The sequence below is a fragment of the Pongo pygmaeus genome, chromosome 14 (assembly GCF_028885625.2).
Source record: "Pongo pygmaeus isolate AG05252 chromosome 14, NHGRI_mPonPyg2-v2.0_pri, whole genome shotgun sequence".
In the NCBI taxonomy this organism is placed as follows: domain Eukaryota; kingdom Metazoa; phylum Chordata; class Mammalia; order Primates; family Hominidae; genus Pongo; species Pongo pygmaeus.
The window spans coordinates 14,529,343-14,552,799 of NC_072387.2; positions in this window are offsets into that span (position 1 = coordinate 14,529,343).

Genomic DNA, 23,457 nt, shown 5'->3' on the forward strand with positions numbered 1-23,457 from the left:
GCATGGGAGTGAGGTGGAGTGGAATGGAGAGGAGCTGAATGGAGTGGAAAGGAATAGGATGGAATGGAGTGTAGTGTAGTGTAGTGTAGTGGAATAGAGTGGAATGGAGTTGAATAGAATTGGAAGGAATGGAATGAAGTTGAGTGGTGTGGAGTGGAGTGGAATGGCGTGGAGTGCAGTGGAGATCAGTGGAGTGGAATGGAAAAGAATGGAATGGAATGGAATGCAATAGAATGGAATGGAATCCATCTTTATGGAATGGTATAATGAAATGGGAGCTGTGATTGCGCCACTGCACTGCAGCCTGTGTGACAGCATGAGATCCTGTCAAAAAAACGGAATGAAATGTAATTGTGTGGAATGGAATGGAGTGGAGTGGAGCGGAGTGGAGGGGAATGGAGTGCAATGGAATGGGATGGAATGGAATGGAATGGGGTGGATTGGAGCGGACTGGAGTGGACTGTAATGGAATGGAATGGAATGGAATGGAATGGAATGGAAAGTAAAGGAATTCAATGCAATGGAATGGAATGGAATGCAACGGAATGGAATGGTGAAATAAAATGTGAAGTGAGATTGCGGCACTGCATTCCAACCTTGGGGACAGAGTGAGATCCTGTCGAAAGAAATGAATGGAATGGAATGGAGTGGAATGAAATGGAATGGAAAGGAATGGAATGGGATCGAGAGGAGTCGAGTGGAGTGGAGTGGAATGGAGTGGAATGGAATGGAATGGAATGGAAAGAAATGGAATGGAAAGGAAAGGAAAGGGATGGAATGGAATGGAATGGAAAGGAAAGGAATGGAATGTAACGGAATGAAGTGGAATTGTATGGAATAGAATGGTGTCGAATGGAATGGAATGATGAAATGAAATATCAGCTGTTATTGTGCCACATCACTCCAGCCTGGATGACAGACTGAGACCATGTCGGACAAAAGGAATGGAATAGAATGGAGTGGATTGCAACAGAATGTAATGGAATGGAGTGGTGTGGAGAGGAGTGTAATGGAGTGGAATGAAGTGGAATGGAATGGCATTAAATGGAATGGAATGGGGTTCAGGGGAATGGAGAGGAGTGGAGTGGAATGGAATGGAATGGAATGGTGAAATGAAATGTCAGCTGAGATTGTGCCACTGCACTCCAGCCTGGGTGACAGAGTGAGATCCTGTCTAAAGAAAGGAATGGATTCGAATGGAATGGAAGGGAATGAGATGGATGGAATGGAATGGAGCAGAGTAGAGTGAAGTCGAGTGGAGTGGAATGGAATGGAATGGAATGCAATGAAGTGGAATGTAATGAAGTCCAGTAGATTACAGTGGAGTCGAGTGGAATGGAGTGGAGTGGAGTGGAGTGGATTGGAGTGGAATGGAATGGGATGGAGTGGGATTGAGTGGAGTAGAGTGGATTGGAATGGAGTGGAGTGGATTGGAATGAGATCGGATGGAATGGAATGGAATGGAGTGGAGAGGAGTGGGGTGGAGTGGAATGGAGAGGAGTAGGGTGGAATGGAGTGGAGTGGAGTGGAATGGACTAGAGTTGAGGGGAATGGATTGCAATGGAATGGCATGGAGTGGAAAGGAATTGAGTGGAGTTGAGAGAAGTGAAGTGGAGTGGAATGGAGTGGAATGGAATGGGATGGAAAGGAATGTAGTGGAGTGGAATGGAATGGAATAGAATGGTGAAATGAAATGTGAGGTGAGATTGTGTCAGTGCACTCCAGCCTGGGTACGCAGTGAGATCCTGTTGAAAGAATGTAACGGAATGGAACGGATTGGAATGGAATGCAATGGAATGCCGTGGAGTGGAGTGGAGAGGAGTGGGGTGGAGTGAAGCAGAGTGTAATGGAATGGAAAGGAAAGGGGAGTAATGTGATGTAGTAGAGTGGAATGGAGTGGAGAGGAATGGAATGGATTTTAGTGGAATGGAATGGAATGGGGTATAATGGAATGGAATGAAATGCAATGGAATGTAACGGAATTGAAAGGAATAGAATGAAATTGAATTTTGAAATGAAACGTGAGCTGAGATGGTGCCACTGCACTCCAGCCTGGGTGACAGAATGAGACCCTTTTGAAAGAAAGGAATGCAATGGAATGGAATGGAGCGGAATGGAATGGAATGGAATGCAATGGAGTGGAGCGGAATGGAATGGAATGGAATGCAATGGAGTGGAGTGGAGTGGGGTGGAGTGGAATGGAGTTGAATGGAATGGGATGGAGTGGAGTGGAATGGAAAGGAGGGGGGTGCAGTGGAGTGGAGAGGAGCTGAATGGAGTGGAATGGAATAGGACAGAATGAACTGGAGTGGAGTTGGGTGTAGTGGAATGGAGTGGAATGGAGAGGAATGGAATTGGATGGAATGGAAGGGTGTGGAGTGGAGTGGAGTGGAGTGTAATGGCGTGGAGTATAGTGGAGTTCAGTGGAGTGGAACGGAATGGAATGGATTGCAATGGAATGGAATGGAATGCAATGGAATGGATAGGTAAGGAATGGAATCTAACGGAATGGAATTGTGAAATGAAATGTAAGCTGTGACAGTTCCACTGCACTGCAGCCTGAGTGACAGAGTGAGATACTGTCAAAACAAAGGAATGTAATGGCATGGAGTGCAATGGAAAGGAATGGAATGGAGTGGAGTGGAATGAAGTGGATTGGAGTCGAATGGATTGGAATGGAATGGGATGGAACGGAATAGAATGGATTGGAGTGAAATGGAGTGGAATGGAGCGGAATGGAATGGAGTGGAATGGGATTGAGTGGAGTGGAGGGTAGTGGAGTGGAGTGGAATGGAGTGGAATGGAATGGAATGGAAACGAATGGAGTGAAGTGGAGTGGAACGGAGTGGAGTGGAATTGAATGGAATGGAGTGGATTAGAGTGTAGTGGAATGGAACGGAAAGGAATGGAAAGGAATGGAATGGAGAGAAATGAAATGTCTGCTGTAATTGTGCCACTGCACTCCAGCCTGGGTGACAGAGTGAGACCTTTTCGAACGAAAGGAATGGAATAGAATGGAGTTCATTGCAATGGAATGGAATGGAATAGAGTGGAATGGAGTGGAGTGGATTGGAATAGAGTGGAATGAAATGGAATGGAATGGGATTGAATGGAATGGAATGGAGTTTAGTGGAGAGGAGTGGAGTGAAGTGGAGTGGAGTGGGGTGGACTGGAATGGAGTGGAAAGTAATGGGGAGTAATGGGATGTAGTAGAGTGGAGTGGAGTGGAGAGGAATGGTGTGGAATGTGGTGGAATGGAATGGAATAGAATGGAATGGAGTGCAAGAGAGTGAAGAGGAGTGAGGTGGAATGGAGTAGTGTGTAGTGGAATGTAGTGGAATGGAGTGGAAAGGAATGTAATGGAATGGAATGCAATGGAATGAAATGGAGAACAATGCAATGAAATGGAATGGCATGCAATGGAATTTTGAAATGAAACGTGAGCTGAGATGGTGCCTCTGCACTCCAGCATGTGTGACAGAGGGAGATCCTGTCGAAAAAAAGGAATGAAATGGAATGGAGTGTAATTGAATGGAATAGAATGCATTGGAGTGGAGTGGAGTGGAGTGGAATGTGATGGAGTTGAATGGAAAGGAATGTGGCAGAGTGGAGTGGAATGCAGTGTAGAGGAGATGAATGGAGTGGAATGGAATAGGACGAAATGGACTAGAGTAGAGTGGAGTGTAGTGGAATGGAGTGGAATGGAATTCGATGGAATGGAATGAGTTGGAGTGCAGTGGAGTGGAGTGCAATGGCATGGAGTGTAGTGGAGTTCAGTTGCGTGGAAAGGAATGGAATGCAATGCAATCGAATGGAATGGAATGGAATCCAAAGGAATGAAATAGTGAAATGTCATGTGAGCTATGATGGTGCCACTGCACTCTAGCCTGAATGACAGCATGAGATCCTATTGAAAGAAATGAATGGAATGGAATCGTGTGGAATGGAGGGGAATGGAATGGAGCGTAGTCTAGTGTAGTGTAGTGTAGTGTAGTGTACTGGAATGGAGCGGAACGGAATGGGATGGAGTGGAATGGAATGGGGTGGGGAGGGCTAGAGTGGAGTGGAATGGAATGGAATCGAATGGAAAGGAACGGAATTCAAGGGAATGGAATGGAAAGGAATGCAATGCAATGGAAAGAAACAGAATGCAACAGAATGGAATGGTTAAATAAAATGCGAACTGAGATTGTGGCACTGCATTCCAGCCTTGGTGACAGAGTGAGATCCTGTCGAAAGAAAGGAATGGAATGGCATGGAGTGGAATGGAATGGAGTGGAGTGGAGTGGAGTGGAATGGAGTGGAATGGAATCAAATGGAATGGGATAGAGTGGAGTCGACTGAAGTGGAATGGAATGGGATGGAGTGTAACGTAGTGGAGTGAGGTGTAGTGGAGTGGAATGGAATGGATTGGAATGGAATGGAATGGAATGGAATGGAATGGAGTAGAATGGAATGGTGAAATGAAATGTGAGCTGAGATTGTGCTACTGCACTCCATCCTGGGTGACAGAGAGAGATCCTGTCGAAAGAAAGGAAGGGAATGGAATGGAGTGGAATGGAACAGCATGGAGTGGAGTCGAGTGGAGTGGGATGTAGTGTAATGGAATGCGATGCAATGGAATTGATTGGAGTGGACTTTAGTGGAGTGGAGTGGAATGGAGTGGAATGAAATGGAATGGAGTGGAGTGGTGTGCAATGGAATGGAATGGAATGGAATGGAATTGAATGGAATGGAATGGAATTCAATGGAGTGAAATGGAATGGATTGCAATGGAATGGAATGGATTGCAATGGAATGGAATGGTGAAATGAAATGTGAGCTGAGATTGTGCCATTGCACTTTAGCCTGGGTGACAGAGTCAGATCCTGTGGAAAGAAAATGGAAAGGAATAGAGGGGAATAGAATGGAATTGAATGGAATGCAATGAAGTGGAGGGCAGTGGAGTGGATTGGAGAGGAATGGAGTGGATTGGAGTGGAGTGGAATAGAGTGTATTGGAATGCAGAGGAATGGAATGGGATGGAATGGAATCTAGTGGAGTGGAGTGGATTGGAGTGGAATGGAATGTGAGGCAATGGAATGGAGTGGATAGGAGTGGAGTGGATTGGAGTGGAATGGAGTGGAATGGTATGGAATTAAATGGAATGGTGAAATGAAATGTGAGCTGAGATTGTATCACTGCCCTCCAGCCTCTGTGACAGAGTGAGATCCTTTCATAAGAGAGTAATGGAAAGGAATGGAGTGGAATGGAATGGAATGGAATGGAATGCAGTGGAGTGGAGTGGAGTGGAACAGAGAACGACGGAATAAGAGGTAGTGCAATGGAATGGAGTGGAGTGGATTGGAGTGGAATGGAGCTGAATGGAATGGAATGCAATGGAGTGGAATTGAGTGGAGTGGAGTGGACATGTATGAAATGGAAAGAAATGAAATGAAATGGAATGGAATGGAATGGAATGGCATGGAATGCAATGGAATGGAATGGAATGGAATGGAATGGAATGGAATGCAATGGAATGCAATGGAGTGGAATGGTGAAATGAAAGGTGAGCTGATATTGTGCCACTGCACTGAAGCAAGGGTGACAGAGTGAGATCCTGTTGAAAGAAAGGAATGAAATGGAGTGGAGTGGAGTGGAGTGGAGTGGAATGGAATGGAGTGGAAAGGCATGGGGTGGAATGGAATGGAGTAGAGTGGAGTGGAATGGAGTCGAGTGGATGAAGTGGAGTGAAGTGGAATGTAGTGGAATGGAATACAGTGGAGTGGAGTTGAGTGCAGCGGAGTGGAATGGATTGGAACAGAATGGAATGGAATGGAATGGAATGGTGAAATGAAACGTGAGCTGTGATTGTGCCAATGAAATCATACCTGGGTGACAGATTGAGATCCTGTCAAAAGAAAGGAATGGAATGGAACGGAGTGGAATGGAATGGAATGGATTGGAGTGGAGTTGATTGGAGTATACGGGAGTGGATTCGAATGGAGTGGAAAGGAATGGGATGGAATGGAATGGAATGGGGTGAAGTGGCATGAAGTGGAGTGGAGTGGAGTGGAGTGGCATGGAATGTAATGGAATGGAAAGGACTGGAATGGAGTGGGGTGCAGTGGAGTGGAGGGGAATGGAGTGGAATGGAATGGAATGGACTGGAGTTCAGTGGAGTAGAGAGGAGTTTAGTGCAGTGAAATTGAAAGGAATGGAATGGAATGGAGTGGACTAGAGTGGAGAGGACTGGAATGGGATTTAATGGGATGGAGTGTAGTGTAGTGGAGTGGAGTAGAATGGAATGGAGTGGGGTGGAGGTGAGTGGAGTGGAATGGAGTGGAGTTGAATGTATTGCAGTGGATTGGAGTGGAATGGAGTGGAATATAATGGTATTGAATGGAACCGAAAGGAATGGAATGGATTAGAGTTGTGTGGAGTAGATTGGACTGGAGTGGAGTGGAGTTGAATGGAGTGAAATGGAACGGGATAGAAAAGAATGGAATAGAGTGGAGTGGAGTGGAATGTAGTGGATTGGAGTGGAGTGGAAAGGAGTGGAATGGAATGGAGTGGAGTGGAGTGGTGTGCAATGGAATGGAATGGAAATGAAAGGAATGGAATTGTATAGAATGCAATGGAAAGAATAGTATTGATTGAAATGGAATGGAGTTGAGTGGAGTGAATTGGAGTGGAGTGGAGTGGAGTGGAATGGAGTGGAAAGTAATGTGCTGTAACGGGATGTAGAGTAGTGGAGTGAAATGGAGAGGAATGGTGTGGAATGCAGTGGAATGGAAGGGAATGGAATGGAATGGAGTGGAGAAGAGAGGAGTGGAGCTTAGTAGTGTGGAGTAGAATGGAAAGGAAAGGAATGGAATGGAGTGGAATGCATTGTAACGGAATGGAAAGCAATGCGATGGAATGGAATGGAATGCAATGGAATTTTGAAATGAAACATATGCTGAGATGGTGCCTCTGCAATCCAGCCTGTGTGACAAAGTGAGATCCCGTCAAAAGAAAGGAATGGAATGGAATGGAATGTTGTGTAATGGAATAGAGTGTAATGGAATGGAATGGAATGCAATGGAGTGGAGTGGAGTGGAATGGAGTTGAAAGGAATGGGATGCAGTGGAATCGAAAGGAGAGTGATGGAGTGGATTGGAGTGGAGAGGAGCTGAATGGTGTGGAATGGAATAAGATGTAATGGACTAGAGCAGATAGGAGTGTAGTGGAATGGAGTGGAATGGAATTGGATGGAATGGAATGAGGTAGAGTGGAGTAGATTGTAGTGGAGTGGTATGGCGTGGAGTGTAGTGGAGTTCAGTGCAGTGGAATGGAATGCAATGGAATGGAATGGAAGGGAATGGAATGGAAGGGAATGGAATCCAAAGAAACGGAATGGTGAAATGAAATGTGAGCTGTGATTGTGCAACTGCACTCCAGCCTGAGTGACAGCATGAGATGCAATCAAAAGAAAGGAATGGAATGGAATGGTTTGGAATGGAGTAGAATGAAATGGAGTGGAGTGGAGTGTAGTTTAGTGGAAAGGAGTGGAAAGGAATGGTATGGAATTTAATGGAATGGGGTGGAGTGTAGTGTAGTGGAATGGAATGGAATGGAACAGAATTGAATGGAATGGAATGGAAAGGAATGCAATGCAATAGAATAGAATGGAATGCAACGGAATGGAATGCTTAAATAAATTGTGAACTGAGATTGTGGCACTGCATTCCAGCCTTGATGACAGAATGAGATCCTGTCGAAAGAAAGGAATGGAAACGCAAGGAGTGGAATGGAATGGAATGGAATTGAATGAAGTGGAGTGGAGTGCAGTGGAGTTGAGTCGAATGGAGTGGAGTGGATTGGTATGGAATGGAATTGAATGGAACGGCGTGGAGTGCAGTGGAGTGGAAGGGAGCGGAATGGAATGGAATGGGATAGAGTGGAGTCAAGTGGAGTGGAATGGAATGGGTTGGAGTGTAATGTAGTGGAGTGAAGTGAAGTGGAGTGAAATGGAATGGAGTGGAATGGAATGGAATGGAATAAAATGTAATTTGTAATGTAATGTAATGTAATGTAATGTAATGTAATGTAATGTAATGTAATGCTGAAATGAAATGTGAGCTGACATTGTGCTACTGCACTCCAGCCTGGGTGACAGAGAGAGATCCTGTTGAAAGCAAGGAATGGAATGGAATTGAGTGGAATGGAATGGCATGGAGTGGATTCGAGTGGAGTGGGGTGTAGTGTAACAGAATGGGATGCGTTGGAATAGAGTGGAGTAGACTGTAATGTGGTGGAGTGGAATGGAGTGGAATGGAATGGAATCCCATGGAATGAAATGGAATGGACTGAGATAGAATGGAATGGTGAAATGAAATGTCAGCTGAGATTGTGCCATTGCACTCCAGCTTGGGTGACAGAGTGAGATCACGTTGAAAGAAAAGAATGACATGGAACAGAGTGGAATGGAATGGAATGGAATGGAGTGGAGTGGGGTGGAGTGGAGTAGAATGGTATGTGATGGAATGTAATGCAGTGGAGTGGAATGCAGTGGAGTGTAGTGGAGTGGCATGGAGTGGAATATAATGGGATGGAATGGACTGAAGTGGAGCCGAGTGGAATGGACTGGAGTGGAGTGGAATGGAGTGGAGTGGAGTGGAATTGAATGGGATGGAATGGAGTGGATTGGAGTGGAGTGGATTGGATTGGACTGGACTGGAATGGAATGGAATGGAGTGGAGTGGAGTGGTGTGGAGTGGACTGGAGTAGAGTGGAGTGGAGTGGAATGGAGTGGAATGGGATGGCATGGAATGGGATGGAGTGGAGTTGAGTAGACAGGAGTGGAATGTCGTGGAGTGGAGTGCAATGGAATGGAATGGAATGGGATGGAATGGAATGGAGTGGAATCGAGTGGAGTGGAGTGGATTGGCATTGAGTGGAGTGGAATGGAATGGAATGGTGAAATAAAATGTGAGCTGAGTTTGTGCCACTGTTAAATAGCCAGGGTGACAGAGTGAGATGGTTTCGATGAAATGAATGGAAAGGAATGGAGCGCAATGGAATGGAATGGAATGGAATGAAGTGGAGTGGAGTGGAGTCGAGAAGAGTGGAGTGGAGTGGATTGGAATGGAATGGGATGGATTGGAATGGAATGGAGTGGAGTGGAGTGCGGTAGAGTTGTGTGGAGTGGAATGGAGTGGAATGGAATGGGATAGAATAGAATGGAATGGAATGGAATGGAATGGAATGGAATGGAATCGTGAAATGAAATGTGAGCTGAGATTTTGTCATGGCACGACAGCCTGGGTTACAGAGTTTGATCCTGTTGACAGCAAGGAATGGCATGGAATAGAGTGGAATGGAATGGAATGGAATGGAATGGAATGGAATGGAATGGAATGGAGTGTAGTAGAGTGGAGTGGAGTGGAGTGGAATGGAATGCATTGGAGTGGAGTGGAGTGCAGTGGAGTTGAGTCTGATGAAATGGAATGGAATGGAATTGAATGAAATGAAATGGAAAGAAATGGTGACATGTAATGTGAGCTGAGATTGTGTGACTGCACTCCAGACTGGGTGACAGCGTGAGATCCTGTCGAAAGAAAGGAATGGAGTGGAATTGAGTGGAATGGAATGGAATGGAATGCAATGGAGTGGAGTGGAGTGTTGTTTAGTGGAGTGGGGTGCACTGTAGTGGAAAGGAGTGCAATGGAATGGGATGGAATGGAATGTAGTGGAGTGGAGTTGAATGGAACGGAATGGAGTGGAATGTTGAAATGAAATGTGAGCTGAGTTTGTGCCACTGTACTCCAGCCTGGGTGACAGAATGAGATCCTGTCTAAAGAAAGGAATGGAAAGGAATGGAGGGGAACGGAATGGAATGGAGTGGAATGGAGTGCAGTGGAGTGCAGTGGAGTGATGTGGAATGGAGTGGAAAGGAATGGGATGGAATGGACTGACTTGGAGCCAAATGGAGTGTAGTGCAGTGGAGTGGACTGGAGTGGATTGGAATGGAATGGTTTGGAATGGATTGGAGTGGAGAGGAGTGGAGTGGAATGGAATGGAAAGGAATGGAGTGGAGTGTAGTGGAGTGGAGCCGATTTTACTGGAGTAGAGTAGAGAGGAATGGAGTGGAATGGAATAGGATGGAATGGAATGGAATGGAGTGGAATGGAATGGAGTGGAGTGGAATTGAGTGGAAAGGAATGGAGTGGAGTGCAGTGGAGAGGAGAGGAGCAGAGAGGAATGTAATGTCATGGAATGGAATGGAATGGAATTGAATGGTGAAATGAAATGTGAGCTGAACTTGTGTCACTGCAGTAAAGCCTGGGTGACAGAGTGATATCCTGTCAAAAGAAAGGAAGGGAATGTAATGGCGTGGAATGGAATGGAATGGAGTGGAGTGGATTGGAGTGGAGTGGAGTGGTTTAGAGTGGAATGCAATGGGATGGAATGTGATGGAATGGAATGGAGTGGGATGGAGTGGAGCGAAGTGGAGTTAATTGGAGTGGAATGGAGTGGAATGGAAAGGGATGGAATGGAACGGAATGAAATGGTGAAATGTAATGTGAGCTGAGATTGTGCCACTGCACTGCAGCCTAGGTGACATTGTGAGTGCCTGTAGAAAGAAAGGAATGGAATGTAGTGGAGTGGAGTGGAGAGGAGTGGAATGGAATGGAATGGAGTGGAGTGGACTGGAGTGGAGTGGAATGGAGTGGAATGGAATGGGATTTAAAGAAATGGGCTGGAGTGCAGAGGAGTTGCGTGGAGTAGATTGGAGTGGAAAGGAATGGGATGGGCAGGAATGGAGTGGCATGGAATGGTATGGAATGGAATGGAGTAGATTGGAGTGGAGTGGTGTGGAGTGGTGTTTAGTGGACTGGAATAGAATGGAGTGGGATGGAATGGAATTGTGTAGTGGGGTGGAGTGGAGTGGAGTGGAATGGAATGGGATGGAATGGAATGAAGTGGAGTGGATTGGAGGGGAGTGTATTGGAGTGGAATGGAATGGAATGGAACAGAATGGAATGAAATGGTGAATTGTAATATGAGCTGGGATTCTGCCACTACATTCCAGACTGGGTGACAGAGTGAGATCCCGTGTGACAGACTGAGCTCACATTTCATTTCACCATTCCATTCCTTTCCATTCCATTCCATTATATTCCATTCCATTCCCCACCACTCCATTGCATTTCACTCCATTCCATTCTATTGACTCCACTCCACTCCCCTCAACTCCATTCCATTCCATTCCTTTCCACTCCATTCCTCTCCACTCCACTGCAGTCCACTCCACTCCATTCCTTTCCTTCTCTTTCCATTCCACTCTTTTCCATTCCACTCCACTTTAATCCATTCCACACCATTTCATTGCATTACATTCCGTCCCATTCCACTCCATTCCAATCCACTCCACTCTACTCCCTCTACTCCACTCCAGTCCACTCCAATCCATTTCATTCCACTCTATTCCATTCCAATTCAATCCATTCTTTCTTTCGACAGCATCTCACTCTGTCTCCCAGGCAGGAGTACGGTGGCAGAATCACAACTCAAATTTCATTTCACCATTCCATTCCATTCCATCCCATACAATTCTTTTCCATTCAATTCCATTCCACTCCAGTCCACTCCACTTAACTCCACTCCACTGCATTCCTTTCCACTCCTTTCCACTCCAATTAACTCCAGTCCACTCCACTAAATTCCACTCCATTACATTTCACCCCATTCCATTCCACTCAATTCCACTAAACTCCACTCCACTCCACTCCACTCCATTCCACTCTACTCAACTCCATTCCATGGCATTCCATTCCTTTCTTTCGACAGAATCTCACTGTGTCACCCAAGCTGGAATGAAGTGACACAATCTCAGCTCACATTTCATTTCACCATTCCATTTCAATCCTTTCCATTCCAGACCATTCCATTCCATTCCTCTCCACTCCACTCCACTGCATTCGATTCCATTCCAACCAATTCTATTCCACTCCACTCCACTGCATTCGATTCCATTGCAACCTAATCCATTCCACTCCACTCCACTCCACTCCGTGCAATCCCATTCCATTCCACTCAATTCCATTCCATTCCTTTCTTTCGACAGGATCGCACTCTGTCACCCAGGCTGGATTGCAGTCGCGCAATCTCATCTCACTTTCCGTTTCACCATTCCATTCCAATCGATTCCATTCCATTCCATACCATTCGACTCCACTCCACTCCACCCCACTCCACTCCATTCCACTCCACTCCAGTCCACTTAAGTCCATTACCTTCCCGCCCTTTCATTTCTACTCCATTCCATTCATCTCCACTCCAATCCAATCCACTCCATTTCATTCCATTCCATCCCATTCCATTCCACTCAATTCCACTCCATCCCACTCCACCCCACTCCACACCATTCCATTCCACTCCATTTCATTCCACTTCATTCCATTACATTGTACTTCATTGCTGTCCATTACACTGCATTCCATTCCATTCCGTTCTTTTGACAGGATGTCACTCTGCCAACCAGGCTGCAGTGCAGTGGCACAGTCTCAGCTCACCATTCATTTCACGATTCCATTCCATTGCATTCCACTCCACACAATTCTATTCCATTCCTTTCCATTCCATTCAATTTCATACAAGTCCACTCCACTCAACTCCACTCCACTCCACTTCATTCCATTCCATTCAGCACCAGTCGACTCCACTCCACTATTCTCCACTCTGTATCATTCCATCCCATTGCATTCCATTCCATTCCACTCCAACACGCTCCACTCCACTCCACACCATTCCATTCCATCCCATTCCATTCCACTGCATTCCACTCCACTCTACTCCACTGCACTCCACTCCACTCCACTCTACTCCACTGCACTCCTCTCCACTCCAATCTACTCCATTCTTTTCCTTTACATCCCATTCCATTCCACTCCATTCCATTCCGCTCCACTCCACTCCATTCCATTCCATTCCACTCCATACCATTCCGTTCATTTCTTTTGACAGGGTCTCAGTCTGTCACCCAGGCTGGAGTGCATTCACACGATCTCACCTCACATTTCATTTCACCTTTCCATTCCATTCCATTCCATTGATTCCTGTCCATTTCATTCCACTCCAATTTACTCCACTAAATTCCATTCCATTCCTTTCCACTCCACTCCACTCCACTCCACTCCATCCCACTAATCACCGTTCCATTCCATTCCATCCCTTTCAATTCCAATCCATTCCACTCCACTCCACTACACCCCACACCACTCCACTCCACCCCACACCACTCCACTCCACTCCACTCCATTGCATTGCATTCCAATTCCTTCCATTTCATTCCTTTCTTTCGACAGGATCTCACACTCTCAAGCACGCTGGGATGCTGTGGCAAAATCTCACCTCACACTTCATTTCACAATTCTTTTCCATTCCATTCCATTTAATTCCATTCCATTCCACTCCACTCCACTCCATTCCTTTCCATTCCATTCCATTCCATTCCTTTCCACTCCACTACATTCCTTTCGATTCCATTCCAGTCCACTCCACTCCACTCGATCCCATTCCACCCCATTGCATTCCACTGCATTCCACTCCACTCCACTCCACTCAACTCCACTCCACTCCATTCCATTCCATCCCATTCCATTCTTCTCCATTCCACTCCACCCCACTCCACTCCACTCGATCCCATTCAACCCCATTCCATTCCACTGCATTCCACTCCACTCCACTACTCTCAACTCCACTACAGTCCATTCAATTCCATTCCATCCCATTCCATTCTTCTCCTTTCAACTCCACCCCACTCCACTGCACTCCATGCCACTCCACTCCACTCCACTCCATTCTATTCCTATCCATTCCATTCCATTCGTTTCTTTTGACAGGATCTCATGCTGTTACCGAGGCTGAAGTGCCATGACACAATCTCAGCTCACATTTCATTTCACCATTCCATTACATTGCATTCCATTCCATTCCATTCCGTTCCACTGCATTGCATTGCACTCCATTCCGTTCCATTCCATTCCCTTCCACTCCACTCCACTCCATTCAACTCCATTCCATTCCACTCCATGCCATTCCATTCCACTCAATTCCACTCCACTCCACTTCATTCCATTCCACTCCATTCCTCTCAACTGCACTCCACTCTACTTCACTCCATTTCATTCCATCCCATTCCTTTCCACTCAATTCCATTCCACTCCACTCCACTCAAATCCACTCAACTCCATTCCGTTCCATTTCATTCAATCCAATTCTATTTCATTCCATTCTACTCCACTCCAGTCCACTCCACTCCATTCTGTTCCATCCCACTCCATTCCACTCCATTCCACTCCACTCCGCTCCAATCCACTCCACTCCAATCCATTCCATTCCATTCTGTTCCATACCATTCCATTCCACTACATTCCACTCCACTCAACTCCACTCCACTCCAATCCATTCCATTCCATTCCGTTCCATCCCATTCCATTCCACTACATTCCACTCCACTCAACTCCACTCCACTCCATTCCAGTCCATTCAATTCCATTCCAACCCATTCCATTCCATTCCTTTCTTTTGACGGGATCTCACTCTCTCACCCAGGCTGGAGTGCAGTGGCACAATCTCAGCTTACATTTCATTTCACCACGGCATTCCGTTGTATTCCATTCCTTTCCATTGCATTCCATTCCATTCCATACCATTCCAATCCATTCCATTCCCTTCCACTCTGCTGAACTCCACTCCACTCCTTGCCATTCCTCTCCCCTCCACTCCACTTCACTCCATTCCATTCCATTCTATCAAATTCCCTTCCATTCCATTACACTCCACTCCCCTCACTGCACTCCACTCCACATCATTCCATTCCAGTCCACTCCATTCCATTCTATTCCACTCCACTCCACTCCATTCCATCCTATTCCAATCCACTCCATTCAGCTCCTCTCCACTCCTCTCCACTCCAACACATTCCTTTCCATTCCACTCCATCCCATTCCATTCAATTCCGTTCCACTCCACTCTACTCCCATTCTCTCTGTTCCATTCCATTCTACTCCATTCCATTCCATTCTTTTCTTTTACTGGATCTCACTCTGTCACCCAGGCTGGAGTTCAGTGGCACCATCTCAGATCACATTTCATTCCAAGATTCCGTTAGGTTCCATTCCATTCAATTCCATTCCATTCCATTGCATTCCATTCCATTCGTTTCCATTGCATTCCATTCCATTCCTTTCCATTGCATTCCATTCCATTCCACTCCACTTTCCTCCACTCCACTCCACTCTTCTCCACTCCATTACATTCTATTTCATTCCATTCCACTGCATTCCACTGAACTCCAATCTACTCCACTCCATCCCATTACATCCCATTCCTTTCCATTCCATTCCACTCCTCTCCACTCCTGTCCACTCCACTCCACTTCTCTCCACTCCATTCCATTCCATTCCATTCCACTCCATTACATTTCATTTCTTTCTTTCGACCGGATCTCACTCTGTACTCAGGCTGGAGTTCAGTGGCGAAATCTCAGCTCTCATTTCATTTCCCCATTCCATCCCATTCCAATCCATTCTGTACCATTCCATTCCACTCTACTCCACTACAGTTCACTACATTCCTTTCCATCCTATTCCATTCCACTCCATTCCACTCCACTCCACTCGACTGCACTGTACTCCATTCCATTCCACTCTACTCCACTCGACTACACTGTACTCCACTCCATTCCATCCCATTCCTTTCCACTCCATTTCACTTCACTCCACTCCACTCCACTCCATTCCATTCCACTCCATCCCATTCCATTCCACTCCATTCCCCTCCACTCTACTCCACTACACTCCAGTCTATTCCACTCCATTCCATTCCTCTCCACTCCATTGCGTTCCTTTCCATTCCACTCCATTCCCTTCCATTCCTTTCTTTCGACATTATCTCTGTCTTTCACCCAGGCTGAAGTGCAGTGGCACAATCTCAGCTCAAATTTCACTTCACCATTCCATTCCATTGCAGTCCATTCCATTCCATTCCATTCCACTCCACTCCACCCCACTCCATTCTGCACCTTTCCTTTCCATTCCACTCAGCTCCACTCCTTTCCATTCCATCCCATTCCCTTCCAGTCCATTGCACTCCAATCCACTCCACTCTACTCCACGCCACGCCATTCCATCCCAATCCATTCCATTCCACTCCACCCCACTCCACCCCACTCCATTCTGCTCCTTTCCATTCCATTCCATTCCACTCCACTCCACTCCATTTCATTCCATCACGTTCCATTCCACTTCATTGCTCTCCACTCCACTCCACTCCACTCCACTCCACTTCATTCCTTTCCATCCCATTATATTCCACCCCATTCCACTCCATTCCACTCCAGTCCACTCCACTCCACTCCACTCTATTCCATTCCATTACTTTCCACTCCAATCCATTCCATTCCTTTCTTTTGACATGATCTTACTCTGTCACGCATGCTTGAGTGCAGTGGCACAATCTCAGCTCATATTTCATTTCACCATTCCATTCCCTTGCATTCCATTCCATTGTATTCCCCTCCACTTCACTCCACTGCATTCCATTGCGTTACACTTCACTTCACTCTACTCCACTCCATTCAATCCCATTCGATTCCACTCTACTCTACTCGACTCCATTCCATTCCTCTCCATCCCATTCCATTCCACTCCACTCAACTCCACTCCACTCCACTCCACTCCACTCCACTCAACTCCACCTCCTTCTGTGAGGCCTCTCAGCCCACGCCACACCATCGCATCCCCTGTGACTTGCACCTGTACACCCAGATGTCCTGAAGTAACTGAAGAATCACTAAAGAAGTGAAAAGGCCCTGCCCCGCCTTAACTGATGAGATTGCACCATTGTGACTTTTTCCTGTCTCACCTTAACTGAGTGATTAACTCTGTGAATTTCCTTCTACTGGCTCAGAAGCTCACCCACTGAGCACCTTGTGATCCCTACCCCTGTCCACCAGAGAACAACCCCCTTTGACTGTAATTTTCCATTAACTTCCCAAATCCTATAAAACGGCCCCACCCCATCTCCCTTCTCTGACTATCTTTTTGGTCTCAGCCCACCTGTTCCCAGGTGAAATAAACAGCCTTGTTGTTCACACAAAGCCTGCTTGGTGGTCTGTTCACACTGACGCACATGAAATTTGGTTCCGTGACTCGGATCAGGGGACCTCCCTTGGGAGGTCAATCCCCCGTCCTCCTGCTCTTTGTTCCATAAGAAAAATCCACCTATGTCCTCAGGTCCTCAGTCTGACCAGCCCAAGAATCATTTCACCAATTTCAAATCCAGTAAGCGGCCTCTTTTTACTCTCTTCTCCAACCTCCCTCACTATCCCTCAACCTCTTTCTCCTTTCAATCTTGGAGCCAAACTTCAATCTCTCCCTTCTCTTAATTTCAATTCCTTTCATTTTCTGGTAGAGACAAAGGAGACACGTTTTATCCGTGGACTCAAAACTCCGGCGCTGGTCACGGACTGGGAAGGCAGCCTTCCCTTGTTGTTTAATCATTGCAGGGTCGCCTCTCTGATTATACACCCACGTTTCAAGGGTGTCAGACAACGCAGGGACTCCTGCCTTTGTCCTTCACCCTTAGCGGCAAGTCCCACTTTTCTGGGGAAGGGGCAAGTGACCCAACCCCTTCTCTCCTTGTCTCTACCCCTTCTCTGCCTTTCCTGGGGCAGGGGCAAGTACCCCTCAACCCCTTCTCCTTCACCCTTAGCGGCAAGTCCCACTTTCCTAGGGCAGGGGCAAGTACCCCTCAACCCCTTCTCCTTCACCCTTAGCAGCAAGTCCTGCTTTCCTTGGGGGCAAGAACCCCACAATCGCTTATTTCCACACCCCAACCTCTTATCCCTGCACCCCAATACCTTATTTCCCCAACCTGACCTCTTATCTCTGTGCCCCAATCCCTTATTTCCGTGTTACAAATCCTTCTCTGCTTTTCTGGAGGGCAAGAACCCCCACCCCTTCTCCGTGTCTGTACTCTTTTCTCTGGGCTTGCCTCCTTCACAATGGGCAAGTTTCCACCTTCTATTCCTCCTTTTTCTCCCTTAGCCTGTGTTCTCAAAAACTTAAAACCTCTTCAACTCACACGTCACCTAAAACCTAAATGCCTTATTTTATTCTGCAATGCCACTTGACTTCAATACAAACTCGACAGTAGTTCCAAATAGCCGGAAAACAGCACTTTCAATTTTTCCATCCTACAAGATCTGAATAATTCTTGCCGTAAAATGGGCAAATGGTCTGAGATGCCTGACGTCCAGGCATTCTTTTACACATCAGTCCCTTCCTAGTCTCTGTGCCCAGTGCAACTCGTCCCAAATCTTCCTTCTTTCCCTCCCTCCTGTCCCCTCAATCCCATCCCCTAGGTGTCGCTGGGTCTTTCTAATCTTCCTTTTCTACAGACACATCTGACCTCTCCCCTCCTTGCCAGCCCAAGCTAGGTCCCAATTCTTCCTCAGCCTCCGCTCCTCCACCTGTAGTCTTTTTATTGCTTTCCCTCCTCACACCTGGTCTGGCTTACAGTTTGGTTTTGTGACTAGCCCTCCCCCTCATGCCCAGCAATTTACTCTTAAAAAGGTGGCTAGAGCTAAAGGCATAGTCAAGTTTAATGCTCCTTTTTCTTTATCCCAAATCAGATAGTGTTTCGGCTCTTTTTCATCAAATATAAAAATCCAGCCCAGTTCATGGCTCGTTTGGCAGCAACCCTGAGATGCTTTACAGCCTTAGACCCTAAAAGGTAAAAGGCCGTCTTATTCTCAATACATATTTTATTACCCAATCTGCTCCCGACATTAAATAAAACTCCAAAAACTGGAATCTGGCCCTCAAACCTCACAACAGGACTTAATTAACCTCACCTTCATGGTGTACAATAACAGAAAAAAGTTGCAATTCCTTGCCTCCACTGTGAGACAAACCCCAGCCACATCTCCAGCACACAAGAACTTCCAAGCGCCTGAACCTCAGCAGCCAGGCGTTCCTCCAGAACCTCGTCCCCCAGGAGCTTGCTACAAGTGCCAAAAACCTGACCACCAAGCCAAGGAATGCCCTCAGCCCGGGATTCGTCCTAAGCCGTGTCCCATCTGTGCGGGACCCCACTGAAAATCGGACGGTTCAACTCACCTGGTAGCCACTTCAAGAGCCCCTGGAACTCTGGCCCAAGGCTCTCTGACTTCTTCCCAGATCTTCTCAGCTTAGCGACAGAAGACTGACACTGCCTGATCACCTCAGAAGCCCCCTAGACCATCACGGACGCCAAGCTTTGGGTAACTCTCACAGTGGAGGGTAAGTCCATCTCCTTCTTAATCAATACGGAGGCTACCCACTCCACATTACCTTCTTTTCAAGGGCCTGTTTCCCTTGCCTCCATAACTCTTGTGTGTATTGATGGCCAGGCTTCTAAACCTCTTAAAACTCCCCAACTCTGTTGCCAACTTGGACAGCACTCTTTTATGCACTCTTTTTTAGTTATCCCCACCTGCCCAGTTCCCTTATTAGGCCGAGATATTTTAACCAAATTATCTGCTTCCCTGATTATTCCTGGACTACAGCCACAACTCATTGCCACACTTCTCCCCAACCCAAAGCCTCCTTCACGTCTTCCTCTCATATCCCCCCACCTTAACCCACAAGTATGGGACATCTCTACTCCTTCCCTGGCAACCGATCACATGCGCATTACCATCCCATTAAAACCTAATCACCCTTACCCCGCTCAATGCCAACATCCCATCCCACAACATGCTTTAAAAGGATTAAAGCCTGTTATCACTCGCCTGCTACAGCATGGGCTTCTAAAACCTATAAACTCTCTTTACCATTCCCCCATTTTACTTGTCCTAAAACCAGACAAGTCTTACGAGTTAGTTCAGAATCTGTGCCTTATCTACCAAATTGTTTTGCCTATCCACCCAGTGGTGCCAAACACATATACTCTCCTATCCTCAATACCTCCCTCTACTACCCATTATTCTGTTCTGGATCTCAAACAGGCTTTTTTTAACTATTTCTTTGCACCCTTCATCCCAGCCTCTCTTTTCCTTCCCTTTGACTGACACTGACACCCATTAGGCTCAGCAAATTACCTGGGCTGTACTGCCATAGGGCTTCACAGACAGCCCCCATTAGTTCAGTCAAGCCCAAATTTCATCCTCATCTGTTACCTATCTCGGCATAATTCTCATAAAAACACACATGCTCTCCCTTCTGATCATGTCCGATTGATCTCCCAAACCTCAATCCCTTACAGAAGAACAACTCCTTTCCTTCCTAGGCAAGATTAGTGTGGTCAGAATTCTTACACAAGAGCCAGCACCACACCGTGTAGCCTTTCTGTCCAAACAACTTGACCTTACTGTTTTAGCCTAGCCCTCATGTCTGCATGCAGCAGCTGCCGCTGCTTTAATACTGTTAGAGGCCCTAAAAATGACAAGCTATGCTCAACTCATGCTCTACATTTCTCATAACTTCCAAAATCTATTTTCTTCCTCATACCTGACACATATACTTTCTGCTCCCTGACTACTTCAGCTGTACTCACTCTTTGTTAAGTCCCACAATTACCCACAATTACAAGTTCCTGGCCCGGACTACAATCTGGCCTCTCACGTTATTCCTGATACCACACCTGACACCCATGACTGTATCTCCCTGATCCACCTGATGTTCACCACATTTCCCCATATTTCCTTCTTTCCTGTTCCTCACCATGATCACACTTGATTTATTGATGGCAATTCCACAAGGCCTAATCGCCACACACCAGCAAAGGCAGGCTATGCTATAGTACAAACTACTAGCCCGCCTCTGAGAACGTCTCATTTCCTTTCCATTGTGGAAATCTATCCTCAAGGAAATAACATCTCAGTGTTCCATCTGCTATTCTACTACTCCTCAGGGATTATTCAGGCCCCCTCCCTTCCCTACACATCAAGCTCGAGAATTTGCCCCCACCTAGGACTGGCAAATTAGCTTTACTCAACATGTCTCGAGTCAGGAAACTAAAATACCTCTTAGTCTAAATAGACACTTTCACTGAATAAGTAAAGACGTTTCCTATAGGTTCTGAGAAGGCCACCACTCTCATTTCTTCCCTTCTGTCAGACATAATTCCTCAGTTTAACCTTCCCACCTCTATACAGTCTGATAATAGACCAGCCTTTATTAGTCAAACCAGCCAAGCAGTTTTTCAGATTCTCAGTATTCAGTGAAACCTTTATACCCCTTACGGTCCTCCATCTTCAAGAAAAGTAGAACAGACTAAAGGTCTTTTAAAAACACACCTCACCAAGCTCAGCCACCAACTTAAAAAGGACTGGAAAATACTTTTACCACTTTTGCTTCTCAGAATTCAGGCCTGTCCTCGGACTGCTGCAAGGTACAGCCCATTTGAGCTCCTTTTTATTAGTCCTCAGTCTCATTCCAGACACCGGACCAACTTAGACTGTGACCCCAAAGAACTTGGCATCCCTACTATTTTCAGTCTAGTCATACTCCTATTCTCCATTCTCAACTACTCGTACATGCTCTGCTCTTGTTTACACTGCCGGTTTCCACTGTTTCTCCAAGCCATCCCAGCTGATATCTCCTTGTGCTATCCCCAAACTGCCACTCTTAACTCTTGAAGTAAATAAATAATCTTTGCTGGCAGGACTATGTTGAATCTCCTTAGGCACTCTTAATCAGATGTCCCAGGTCCTCCCAATTCTTAGAACTTTTATATCTGTTTTTCTCCTTCTCTTATTCCTTTAAGTTTTTCAATTCATACAAAACAATATCCAGGCCATCACCAATAATTCTACACAGCAAATGTTTTTTCTAACAACCCCATAATATCACTCCTTACCACAAAATCTTCCTTCAGCTTAATCTCTCCCACTTTATGTTCCCACGCCGCCCCTAATCCCGCTTGAAGCAGCCCTGAGAAACATCGCCCATTCTCTCTAGATACCACCCCCCAAAAATTTTCGCCGCCCCAACACTTCAACTCTATTTTGTTTTATTTTTCTTATTAATATAAGAAGGCATGAATGTCAGGCCTCTGAGTCCAGGCCAAGTCATCGCATATCCTATGACTTGCACATATACATCCAGATGGCCTGAAGTAACTGAAGAATCACAAAAGAAGTAAAAAGGCCCTGCCCCGCCTTAACTGATGACATTCCAAAATTGTGATTTCTTTCTGCCCCACCTTAACTGAGTGATTAACCCTGTGAATTTCCTTCTCCTGGCTCAGAAGCTCACCCACTGAGCACCTTGTGAACCCTGCACCTGACCACCAGAGAAAAACCCCTTTTGATTGTAATTTTCCATTACCTTCCAAAATCCTATAAAACGGCCCATACCCTATGTCCCTTCGAAGGCTCTCTTTTCGGATTCAGCCCACCTGCAGCCAGGTGAAATAAACAGCCGTGTTGCTCACACAAAGCCTGTTTGGTGGTCTCTTCACACGGACGTGCATGAAACACTCTACTGCATTCCATTCGATTCCACTTCTTTCCATTCCATTCCTTTCTTTCGACAGCATCTCACTTTGTAACCTAGGCTGGAGTGCAGCGGAACAATATCAGCTCACTTTTCACTACACCATTCCATTGCATTGCATTCCATTGCATTCCATTCCATTGCATTCTATTCCATTCCGTACCACTAAACTCCACTCCATTCCACTCCACTCCATTCCACTCCACTCCATTCCACTCCACTCCACCCCACTCCATTCCATTACATTCCATGCACTCCATTCCACTCCACTCCACTCCAAAACACTCCACTCAATTCCATTCCATCCCATTCCATTCCACTCCAGTTCACTCCAGTCCACTCCACTCCACTCCACTTCACCCCATTCCATTCCACTGCATCCCATTATATTCTACTCCATTCCACTCCACTCCACTCCCCTCCACTCCATTCCATTCCAATCCACTCCATTCCATTCCATTCCTTTCTTTCAACAGGATCTCACTCTGACACCCAGGCTGCAGTGCAGTGGCACAACCTCAGTTCACCCTTCATTTCACCGTTCCATTCCATTCCACTCCACTCCACTCCAGTCTGCTTAACTCCACTCAGCTGCATTCCATTCCACTCCATTCCACTCCAATCCACTTCAATCCACTCCACTCCACTGCAACCCACTAAAATCCACTCCACTCCATTCCATTCCATTCCATTTCAATCCATTTCATTGCATTCCACTCCATTCCACTCCACTCCACTCCACTCCACTCCAATCCATTCCATTCCATGACATTACATTCCATGCCATTCCACTTCATTATATTCCACTCCTTTCATTCGACAGGATCTCACTCTGTCACCCAGGCTGGAGTGCAGTAGCACAATCTCAGCTCACATTTCATGTCACCATGCCATTTCATTCCTTTCCATTCCATTCCATTCCATTCCACTCCACACTACTCCACGC